Here is a 12,952-nt window from a genome sequence, read left to right on the forward strand (position 1 = left end):
GACATGCATCAACGAAGTCAGCGAACCTGAACACCCGATGATCCTGATATTAATCACCGGATTGTCTGGTCGATCCAGACTAGATTATTTACAGTCGCCGTCATTAAGCTGGAATATAGCCGAGTGCGGCGTTAAACAACAAACCAACCAAGTTATTTATATAGGTAATAAGTTCTTGGACTGTACACTGCATACGATGACATCCAATAAGGCAACAAGTTCACAATTGTTTTTCATTGTATAATCAATCGATCTGTATCCCCACACCCTCGAGCCAGCGTTGTCCCGATAAGTCAAACATTACCACCACTCTGACAAGAACTGTGTAAATCGACTTTTCTTAGCATTCGTATTAAATTCCTTATTATATTTTTCCAAAGGCAATTTGCTAGAATACCTGCGTCAAAGGTAGCATTTAGTGAGGGGCTCACTTTTGGAAGTCTTTGAGGGATTCCCCGATGTTCTTGTTCTGGCCACCTTACCCCATGGGTTTATTTTACAAGGGGCATTCCGCTCAACAGGTGAGTATTCAACACAAGGCAACACTTCTAAGGAGACTTTTCAAAATATCAACAGCTAATTTGTGAAACAACAGTTTACTGGCATCATATTGATACCATTAATGACTCTGTAATTATGTGGACCTGTTTATGTTAAGTCTTTAGTTTAACTTATTCACAATGTAAATTAAAATAACATTATATACTATCAGTTGATCAAGTTGGACGAAACAGCGGAATCCCTTGGAGAGAGGTTTGGTTACTGGAGGATTAGTAGCTGATCTCGACCAGACGGAGGATTAGTAGCTGATCTCGACCAGACGATCCTAGCCTGCCCCAACCTCCCAGTAAGTATTATCCCAATTGCGCAGATCGATCGATGCTTATGAAGTAGACCCGTGATGATTCCGGGGTAGAATAGGTCTTCAGCAACCCATGCTAACTTGCCGTATAAGGCGACTATGCATGTCGCAAGAGGCGACTAACGGGATCGAGTGGTCAGGCTCGCTATCTTGGTTGTGAAGCATGTCATCGATCCCAATTGCGTGAATCGATGCTCGTGATGTTAATCACCGGATTGTCTGGTCCATACTCGATTATTTACAGACCGCCGTCATATAGCTGGAATATTGCTGAGTGCAGCGTTAAACAACCAACCAATCAACCAAGTTATTTATATAGGTAATATTTTAAGTTCTTGGACTGTACCAGTGGTTAAATATCATGAGCATCAATCCACGCAATTGGGATCGACGACATGCATCAACCAAGTCACTGGATTGTCTGGTCCAGACTCGATTATTTACGGACCGCCGTCATGTAGCTGGAATATTGCTGAGTGCGGCGTTAAACAACAAACCAACCAAGTTATTTATATATAGGTAATAAGTTCTTTCAGTGGCATTTAGAAGTTGGAGTGATGAAGTAAGACGAGTTCTATGGATGAACAACTTCTTTGCTACAATTAGAGCGACGTTTCGGTGTAGATCCTAACACCTTTATCAAGCAATAGATGGATAGGGCTTACTTACTTACTTACTTTGGAGATTTAACGTGCGCTTTCCGACTGATGCGTATTTCGCACACGGGCCCGGCCAGGCCATTTAATGTGTTTCCGAAAGGGGCGAGGGTGGTCTGTGCAACCCAAGAGGGGGCTTTAGGGGTTGCTTATATAGAATTTGGGAATTTTGAGATTTGGAATAGATGCCGATGGGGTTGGGGAGGAGAACTAAGGGAGCTGGGTATGGTGGATGATTGTTTGTTTATGTGATTTTGATTTGGTAGGTTATTATGGTTGTAGATGCGTTTTATTAGTTCCGTTTATATTAAGAATACGCCTAAGGCCTTGAAGTTTTCTAGTTTATTTTGTGGGTTTAGTATTGCTTCTAGAGTGAGAGCCTTGTTTAGATTGAGGGTGGTTTGTAATGCGGTTCGATGTGTTAGGTAGTGTGTGCAGTGGATGAGTGCGTGTTCTGGGGTTTCTGGTTGTTTGCAGTGTGGGCAGTTACCTGTAGTGTGTTTTTTAAAAAAATTTAGGTGGTTATTTAGGTTGGTGTGTCCTGTTTGGAGTTTAGTGATTACTCTGTCGATTTTTTTTGATGGATGGAGAATTTTTGGTTTGGTTAGTGGTTTGCTGAGCACTCTTTTGATTTGGCTATTTGAGTTTAGATATAGGTTATGCCATTTTTTTGTGATTTTTTGTTTGTTTACACTTTTAATTTCTGATTTTGAGATGGGTAAGTTTAAGCTTATTTCTGGGATTTTGAGGGATAGTTTAGCTGCTTTATCGGCGTTTTCATTACCGTATATTCCTACGTGGGCGGGTATCCACAAGAAGGTTACTTGTTTGCCTGCTTTTGTTAGGTCGTTGGAGCTTTTAAGTATTTGATTTATTAATTTAGGTCGGTTTTTTGGTATTTTTGTTTTGGAGGGCTTGTAGTCCACTTAGGGAGTCAGTAAGTATTAGGATTTTTTGGTTGTTTTTGGATTCTTGATTGTGGAGGGCTGAGGCCATGCCCATTAGTTCGGCCGTGAATATTGATTGGTTATTTGAGAGTCGGAAGGATTTTGTGGTTTTAGTTGGTTGTGTGGTATGGACTCCGAAACCCGTGTGTTTGGAGGTCGGATCTGAGGATCCGTCCGTGTAAATGTGACACCAATTTGGCCAATTTTTGTGTATGTATGCTAGTGTGGTAGTTTTAGCTATGTTTGGGTCGGTTTGTTTATTTATTTGGCTAGCTAGTGTTGTGTCTATTTTGGGTATTTTAAGTTTAGGGGTGATAGGGCTAAACAGCATAGGTATATATACACTTTTTGACATCTAAGTTGTTACAGTGACTAGTTGATGGACACAGAGAGGTGATTAAGCTAGTTGGAAGCCAGTGGATGACTAATGAGCACAGAGTAAACAAGCAGACAGATGGAGATGATGGAAGCCACTATATTAATTGGATGGACAAAAGGATTTAGCAATTAGGTGATGGTAAGCAGACGGGATGTAATAGCCTTGGTCTCTGTTCATTGCTGGCTGGATCCTTTTGATGTAGATGGCTTCTATGAGTTTCCTGATTTTGTAGTCTGATTGGTTGTTGGCCAGGATCTTGATGTTGTTCCACAGGATGTTGTGATCGGGGTGGGTTTGGGTGTGGTCGGAGATGGCTGATTTTGAGTCATTTTTTTGTACTGAGGTATTGTGTTCTTTTATGACAAACAGGGCTGTCTGTATTCACTAACTTCAACAATTACCCTAGCAGCCTAGTTGAACAAACAATCAACAGCATCCTCAGCCCTAGAGAGCGGCCTCCACGACAACAGACAGCCCCGTTTGTCATCAGTCTTCCCTACATAGGAACAGCCAGCCACCAGATCCGCAGACTGCTCAAACACCACGCCAACATTGATACAGTATTCCAGAGAGGCAGGACAATCCAGAACATCCTCAGCGCCAATGGCAAGCCCCCTACATCAATGAAAGAAGACCCAGCAGGAGCCGTATATCACATACAATGTCAGTCATTTATTACCCCCGAACAACAGGTCACGAGAGAGAGAGTTAAAATTTAAAGTCACATCGGCAATATTTCAGCCATATATTATAATTACTAAATCAAGTATAAAGTAATAATACATACATATAAACATTACAATCCGTCGACAAAGGAAGTAATTGCACTAGATGTAGATTTAAAACTAGCATAGCCTCATAAAATTTGAACAATTCAAATAGTACCCAAAAAAATGGGCTATAGATCACCAATATACGGAAGCTTTTTAGGGCCATTTTTTTTTTTTTTGATACTATCTTGAAATTTCAAGATACTAAGTTTTTAACATCCTAAGATGTAAAAATACGTTTGAAGTGAAAAATCTTGAAATTTCAACTTAGTCTCTGGAAATTTCAACTTCTTTATCTTGAAATTTCAACTTAGTATCTGGAAATTTCAAGATAGTATCGAAAAATTAATAAAACCAAATGGCCCAAAAAGGCTTCCGTACCAATAACCATAGGTAGGTCACCATACTAGGGACCATGGGGACTTACGGTACATCTGCTTCCTGCATGGTACCCCAGCAGGATTTACACCATCCCTCTGGCAACTGGTGATTGTTAGTTAATCAAGAATTCTACGATTAAAAACATGGAAATGAAACATACTTTGAATGAAGTGGGACATACGTACCCTTGCAGGGGTACAGCCACCAACAATCTCAGGTATCGAATCATTCAATCAAATTAAAATCACATAATTTTTACAATATATATTATCAAAAATTATCTCTTATTTCAATTTCTTTTAAAAATCCAAAAATAGGTCTTCAGCAACCCATGCTTGCCGTAAAAGGTGACTATGCTTGTCGTAAAAGGCGACTAACGGGATCGGGTGGTCAGGCTCGCTGATTTGGTTGATGCATGTCATCGATCCCAATTGCGTGGATCGATGCTCATGATATCAATCACTGGATTGTCTGGTCCAGACTCGATTATTTACAGACCGCCGTCATATAGCTGGAATATTGCTGAGTGCGGCGTTAAACAAACAAACAAACAAACCAAAACTTAAGACGACACATGTTAGCGTGGGAAGATTTTCTGAGGACTGGTGAGAGTAAGTAATCGATTAAGATATCAATTATAAACATTCTTTTTGGTCCCTTCTCCACTAACTGGTACTAGTGTTTGTTTGTTTGTTGTTTAACGCCGCACCCAGTAATGTTCCAGCTATATGACGGCGGTCTGTAAATAAACGAGTCTGGACCAGACAATCCAGAGAGAGCCTGTACGTTTGCGGTTTCATTTTTCGACCATCGGCCTCAAAGGGTTGCTTTAACAATGAATATGCATGAATTTCGCTAAATGTCTTGTGCATGACGATACACGTGAACAGAAACGGAATTCACTCGACTGTAGTATTTAAGCGACTAACGGATCGGGTGGTCAGGCTTGCTGACTTGGTTCATGCATGTCATCGTTTCTAATTGTGTGGATCCATGCTCATGATATAAATCACTGGATAGTCTGGTCCAGACTCGATTATTCACGGACCGCCGTCTAAAAAGCTGGAATATTGCTGAGTGCGGCGTTAAACAACACACCAACCAACATTCCGTACGTTGTTATAAAAAGTAGATACATTCATTGGGAAATGAATGCAGAAACACGTGACCAATCCTGGATATCATTAAATGAACAAAAGGAAAATTTATATGTTGAAAGAAAAGCAAATTGTCACGATATGGGTGCAATCAATCACTGGATTGTCTGGTCCGGACTCGATTATTTACAGACCGCCGTCATTTAGCTGGAATATTGCTGAGTGCGGCGTTAAAATAACAAACCAACCACACTCAGCAATATTTTCGCAATTGGGATCGATGACATGCATCAACCAAGTCAGCGAGCCTGACCACTCGATCCCGTTAGAAAAATTGCCTTTTACGACAAGCATAGTCACCTTTTACGGCAAGCATGGGTTGCTGAAGACCTATTCTACCCCGGATCATCACGGGTCCCACGCAATTGGGATCGATGACATGCATCAACCAAGTCAGCGAGCCTGAACACTCGATCCCGTTAGTCGCCTTTTTACGGCAAGCATGGATATTTTGATGTGATTCATTAATTGTCGAATAACTGTTAATGTACTGGACGTTCTTGTGACCAGAAACTTGCACAATTTGATGCGCTGGGACACCATTGTTGGAAGTTCGGATCATTCGTTTTCTAGCGCTGTGGTTCGTCAACCTTTTGTCTGAGGACAGTCCAGCCCTGGATGCCATGGTCGTCATGAGAGAGCCTAGCTTGTTTCTACCAACAGGTTGGCGTTTAAACCACGTGTTTTCAGATTTTACTCCGAACTGTGTGTTGGGTGCAAGGTTAAAGGGACTCTCATCATTGCAAACATCCCGATACAACCTGTAAACTGCCACCGGACAACATTCGACCCCAGGTTGAGCCCACGCTTTGGGATTGATCACCTTGCCTTGTTTTTGACTGACGTTCCAAATATTGTAAATATTCCTTATTATCAGAATCAGTTTTGAGTGTGACGTCGCCCCACTGCATGCGTCTGTGGGGCGTGGCCGACCTTAGTCCAAAGGACCCGTGAATATTCCGGGATAGAATAGGTCTTCAGCAACCCATGCTTGTCGTTAAAGGCGACTAACGGGATCGGGTGGTCAGGCTCACTGACTTGGTTGATGCATGTCATCAATCCCAATTGCGTGGATCGATGCTCATGATATTCTTCACTGGATTGTCTGGTCCAGACTCGATTATTTACAGACCGCCGTCATATAAAAAAAAAGCTGGAATATTGCTGAGTGGGGCGTTAAACAACAAACCAACCTTAGTCCAAAGTAGACTGTATTGTTCCACCACAATGTTTTAACACAGCATCTGGAGACTTAGTGCCAAGCTGTCCGCATTCACGGAGTTTATTCACTTCCATATCGGACACAGGATCAGCCCGCTGGGGTCAGTTTCCTTTTCCTTGCTTTTTAATTACTTTTGTTTTGATTTCAAAACCTCCCTCAATTTAGCAAAGTGCATAGATTCAGCCAGCAGATGTTTGTAATCGTGTCGCTTGAGGTAACGCTCAATACTAGCCTTGATCCCCTTCAGAGTAGACGGTTCGTATTCCGAACCATCTGATTTGCGTCCGAAATGAAAAATGTACAAAGAATAATGTTAAGTTCACTGGGGCTAATTTCTTCCACCTTTCTTGAGTCATTTAAACTTTCCTGTGTAAATTTGTGCTCTAAATGCATATCAAGTTTAGTCTTTTTCATAGTGTTTTCGTTTTCATTGGCAGTTTTTCGATGTCATCATCGTTCACAAAGGCAAACCTGTCTGCATTCAGTCCGGTGTTTGGATTCATGGGGGCGAAAACAGCAAGTCCTCTAGCACAGACGCAGGCAACCCCGGACTTGGTTGTGTTGACTTTTGCGCACAAGAAACAGTCTCTGGCTAAAATCTGAATCGTGGAACTTCCATCTGGCCATATGCAGTTGTGACAACAAATACATTAAATGTGTTCAGACGTTGAATTGTGCGAAAAACCCTTCCTGTCAGATCTCCGTCCACTTTAACGAGGTCATTTACTTTGACAGGTGTCAAAGTGGTCAGCCATGTTTGCTTACAAACAACAAAGTTGGCGGGGGATATAGAAACGGGCTCCGTCCGTCACGTTTCGTTTCCGGAGCATAACTCAGAAACCGTTTAATATTTGTTCATGAAACTTTGCAGGTGTCAGGTACATGCTGAACTGGTGCCTTTTGCTATTTAGAAAGTTTAGAAATTTATATTTTTTTTCGTTTCCATGGCAACAAGATGGACTTAGAATCTGCGAGGGTAGGGTTCGTTTCCGGAGCATAACTCTTAAACCGTTCAATATTTTTTCATCAAACTTTGCAGGTCTGACAAGTACATGCTGAACTGGTGCCTTTTGCTATTTAGAAATTTGTATTTTTTACGTTTCCATGGCAACAAGATGGACTTAGGTTCCAAACTCTTCTTTTTTCACAATTTCCATGACACGTTCCACCTCGGTTAAAAAAGATTAGGGTTTGTTTAGATTTAATTATGTCATAAATTCTGCAACAGGGGCGGGGAATAATCTAGCCACGTTAGTGGCAAACTCTTGTTGTAATTACGCTAATTGCAAACTAAAACTCATGCGAAATAAATGCTTTATTTCTTATAATGTGAAATCATGTGGTTTGTTTGTTTGTTGTTTAACGCCGCACTCAGCAATATTCCAGCTATATGACGGCGGTCTGTAAAATAATCGAGTCTGGACCAGACAATCCAGTGATTGGCATCATGAGCATCGATCCACGCAATTGGGATACGATGACATGTATCAACCACGTCAGTGAGCCTGACCAGTATGGGTTGCTGAAGACCTATTCTACCCCGGAATCTTCACGGGTCTATGAAACTATGTTCTAGTCTTTTAAATCACGAATAAGTGAGATTGTAGCACGTGAAACAAACATGTAAGTGAATGAATGCCCTGAATTTGTGAATGAACTCAATGAGAGAAAAATATGTCCCGTTGTCCAATGAAAATTGACATATATTTAACTGACCAATCAGCTTCGAGAATCACTAATTGCACACTGTGAAAATAACAAAAAGTTATTACCCTGCATATTTGAGCCCATTTGGGTAATAACTTGAAATTTGAACTTAATATCTTGAAATTTCAAGAATGTTTTTTAACGCCGCATTCAGCAATATTCAAGCTTTATATGACGGCGGTCTGTAAATAATCGAGTCTGGACCAGACAATCCAGTGATTGATATCATGAGCATCGATCCACGCTCAACCAAGTCAGCGAGCCTGACCACCCGATCCCGTTAGTCGCCTTTTACGACGAGCATTGTCACCTTTTACGGCAAGTATGGGTTGCTGAAGACCTATTCTACCCCGGATCTTCACGGGTCAGACACCCTAGTGCTGGAGCAGTTGGGTATTGCTCACCTTAAAGGGAAGTTGACTATTGGAAATACGAAATCATATCTCGTGTCATGCGGTCTTCTGGAGAGTGTTTTGTCACTCTCGTTATTTATGCTTAGATACGAATATGAATCAGATGAGTCAGTTTAACTGCCCTTATTATTTATTTCTAGTTCATGTGGGAACATCAGTGGAAGGGTTGGTTGGTTGCTTTGTTGTTTAACGCCGCACTCAGCAATATTCAACCTATATGACGGCGGTCTGTAAATAATTGAGTCTGGACAAGACAATCAAGTGATTAATATCATGAACATTGAACCACGCAATCGGGATCGATGACATGCATCAACCAAGTCAGCGAGCCTGACCACCCGATCCCGTTAGTCGCCTCTTACGACAAGCATAGTCACCTTTTACGGCAAGCATGGGTTGCTGAAGACCTATTCTAGCCCGGAATCTTCACGGGTCCAGTGGAAGGGACTTGGCTGTGTGACCGTTATTAAACGAAAGCGGATAATTGCTATACCGGTGGCTTATGTTAAACTTCTTGTCCAATTTCAAGTTATTCACTATTCTAGGTTTAATATTTCGCTTGATACCCTTGGAACTGAGAAACCATCCGACGACAGCAATGCTCATGATAATAATCACTGGATTGTCTGGTCCAGACCTGATTATTTACAGACCGCCGTCTTAGAGCTGTAATATTGCTGAGTGCGACGTTAAACGACAATCTAAACCAACAAAATTCTTACACTCTTTATTATTAACTGAATGACGTGAACAGTGTAAATGAGGAATACGAATCAAATAGAGAAACCGTGTCTTACATCTAGAAGAAGTCATAAGTTTGCTAAATGCTACTTGGAGAATGAAGAGCATGAACGAAGCATGGCCAATGGACTTCTAACGTGCGCATACGCCTTGACCTTATGATATTACGCATGCGCACGGACAGTGTCTAAACGCGAGAAAATGAAATGTCGCATTTTTGTGGCCCAATTTGACAGGTCGAGATTGCGAGACTGCAAGATTTTACACCATGTCCAAATGTCGCATTCTCGCGTTGTCAGCTTGTACCAAAAACACGAGAATGCGAGTTTATGGCATATTTAGCTCGTTTCCAAAGGTCGAGATACCGAGAATGCGAGATCGCGAGAATGTCCCTTACAGTATTCCATATATGTCAGATAATCTATATGACAGATTTAAAGACATTAGGAAGAACAACTTTTTGTCTTAACCAATTAAAAACTATATCCCGTTAGGTGACTTAGGATAAAATTGTAAGGGCAGTTTTGAGACTATAAAAATGGCTCGAGATCATTTAGAAACAATAAAAACTACATTGGAGACAAATTTTCTCCAGCAAGACAAGAAAATTGTTCAGAATATACATCTTTTGAACACCTACCAAGATTTAAGGTATTCCAGTGGGTCCAAATTCTGAAGTCATGGAGGTCAAGGAAAAGCATCGATCTATGTTTCCGTCAGCAAACAACGTCATCTCTAGATGACACTTATTTTTCCATCTTTTTATCCCCCCGATATATAATGACGGGGGGATATAGCCATCAGTATGTCTATCAGTCCGTCCGTCCGTCCGTAATCATTGTTTGTCCGGAGCATATTTCCTAAACCGTACAACCTAGCTTCCCAAAACTTGGTACACTTACCGATCAGGCTCAGTAGTAGTGCCTTTTGCTATTTAGAGATTTTTAGATTTTTTTATTTTTGTCGTTTCCATGGAAATATTATGAACTTAGGAAATTTTTAGGGTAGTGCTCTTGTCCGGACCATATCTCCCGAAACATACAACATAGCTTCTCAAAAGTTTTCACACCTATAAAGCAGGTTATGTAGTGATGCCTTTGCTATTAACAGATTTTTTTGATATTTTCAATTTAAATTGAAAATTGATGTACTTAGGGTAATGTCCTCGTCTGGTGCATATCTTCTAAACCATGCGAGAGAGATTCACCAAACTGTATGCACATATCAATCATGTTCACTAGTAGTGCACTTTGTTACTTATAGATTTTAACAACATTTTTTTCTAAGGTGTACTATTTACCAATATCATATACTATATATGATGTGAGCTACATAACCTAGTACATTCTCTTTATGCCTTGAGGCTACGACAGAGCTATTCATATGCGAATCTGGAAGTTATAGTTATTACAATTTTATGAGATCATCAGAAAGTGAGCTACATGAACCAATATTTAATAACCTTCATTATATTTCTGGTTTGGGCATCAAGGAAAAAGATTTCCTTGCCAATCTAAATACTCAAATGGTACACATAGTTTACCGACATGCCACGTCGGGGGGATATGTCATCTTCGGATGACTCTTGTTTCAGACTGAACACGAGTGACACCATGTTCTAAGAATTATATGGTTGAAAAAATGGGGTGGGGGGAGAGGCATATTTAATTTCTTGGTGCATATTGTAGTCGAATCTCATGGCCAAGGTTTCAGGAAACCAAGCATCTCCACGGAGGGATATTTTGTCAGTGGTTGTCATTGGTGCGTGTGTGTGTGTGGGGTGGGGGGGGGGGGGGGGGGGATGACGTCTGAGGCGCCGCGATTCGCTGTGCAGAATTGCGTCCCTTGGGCACGTCAGAAACCTATGATTGTGGGTTCGAACCCCTGCTAACCCCGATTATGTTTCAAGGTTTGTTAGCACGATACCTGTGCTCGTGGGTTTCACCGGAGCGTCTGAGACCTGCATCAATTCAGGCTTTCGTCCCACATTAAACTGACACGCCGTGATATAACTGGAATACTGTTAAAAGCGCGTTAACCCAACTAACTCACTCACTCACTCCCGCAACAACGCTCGGCGTGACGAGCTAACGCATGCAACACTGGGCCACCCGTTCGTGCTTGTCCTCCATTAAACAAAGGCCGGTGAGACAGGAGTGACATGTTAGCTTCTGTGTCTACCGACGGCCTTGCTTACAGTGTGGTGTGTGGTGTCAGTCGGTACTCCTACAAACAGCGGCGTAGCTACCACGTAGTACATAAAGCAAGTGTTACACTTTGAAATCGTTACAAAAATAAATTTAAAAAAAATAATTTTAGAAAGTACTTAAGTGTGTTCCTTTTTCACACGTTTGGTATAGTTCTTTTTTCAATTTACAGGTCCGTTGTTGTTGTTGTTGTTGTTGTTGGCGTGATACAATTTCTTTACCATTTTCGCGAACATCTGGTGTCATAACTGGTCCATTCATTTGATTCTCACAACTATTTTTCCCTCGGGTTCGATGGGGATAATCTAGAGTGGTTATTCTCTTGCATTTACAATTTATGTTTCATGGGGATATCTGGGTTTGATCACAAAAAACAAACTGTTTTATACTTTAAATGTGTTATGTACAGAATGTGGTGAAGATATTTCGTGATATTTGTTTTCGACACTCAGGTATATGTTGCTTTGGCCTGCTTGTGTTTGTGCTTGATAAGTGTAAGGGTGTTTAAGAAAAATAAGTGCTGCAATATGATATCTCCCCTAGCTACGCACCCGACAACATCGCCGTTGTCATGCTGCGTCCTAACCCCTGCAACATCACCGCCGCCTCTGCTGCGAGTCATTTGTTGTGTTGTGTCAATAACAAGCTTCACATATCTAGTCTTGTGATGCGGACAGAAGATGACAACAATACTCCTGTTTCGTACAGTTCAATAACTCCAAATAATTCATACTAACCAGGGTCTCGCGGTTCTTTACACAAAGCGATCTTAGGGCTACGACTGTCGTGTGCCTATGTTAAAGTATGAGAGATCCGTGTAGAATAGCTCTTCAGCAACCCATGCTTGCCGTAAAAGGCGACTATGCTTGTCGTACGAGGCGAATAACGGGATCGGGTGGTCAGGCTCGTTGACTTGGTTGATGCATGTCATCGATCCCAATTGCGTGGATCGATGCTCATGATGTCAATCACTGGATTGTCTGGACCAGACTCGATTATTTACAGACCGCGTATATGTGAAATATAGCTGAAATATTGCTGAGTGCGGCGTTAAACAAACAATCAATAAATATAGTATGAGAGTTCAGAAATAATATAAGATAACACTTTATTATCCCGAAGGAAACTTGGGTTACATCGGTACAAGGTCTCAGTTTTTTTTATGAACACACATACAAATAAACAAGAACATCACAAACGTAATTAGCATTAAATGTGGCACGAGGTAATAAATAAACAATAACCTATCACGAAACTTGTTATAAAACCTGGTACTGGCTGGTATGAATGAACTCCGGGCCCTGTTTGTTCTCAACATCGACAATCGTGGTCGGCAGTCAGAAGGAAGAAGTTGATACTCCGAATCTAAAACATACGAGACATCTGTTCATATTTTATTTGCTTCACCAACTATTTGCTGCTCATACATACTGCCGATGTTCTGAAGAGAAATGCCAATGATTTTATTCAGTACAGTTACTCTAACGCTAAGGTCGCCTTGTTGAACGGG

Source organism: Haliotis cracherodii, unplaced genomic scaffold, assembly GCF_022045235.1.
Source record: "Haliotis cracherodii isolate W230 unplaced genomic scaffold, xgHalCrac1.p SCAF_7, whole genome shotgun sequence".
Classification (NCBI taxonomy): Eukaryota; Metazoa; Mollusca; class Gastropoda; order Lepetellida; family Haliotidae; genus Haliotis; species Haliotis cracherodii.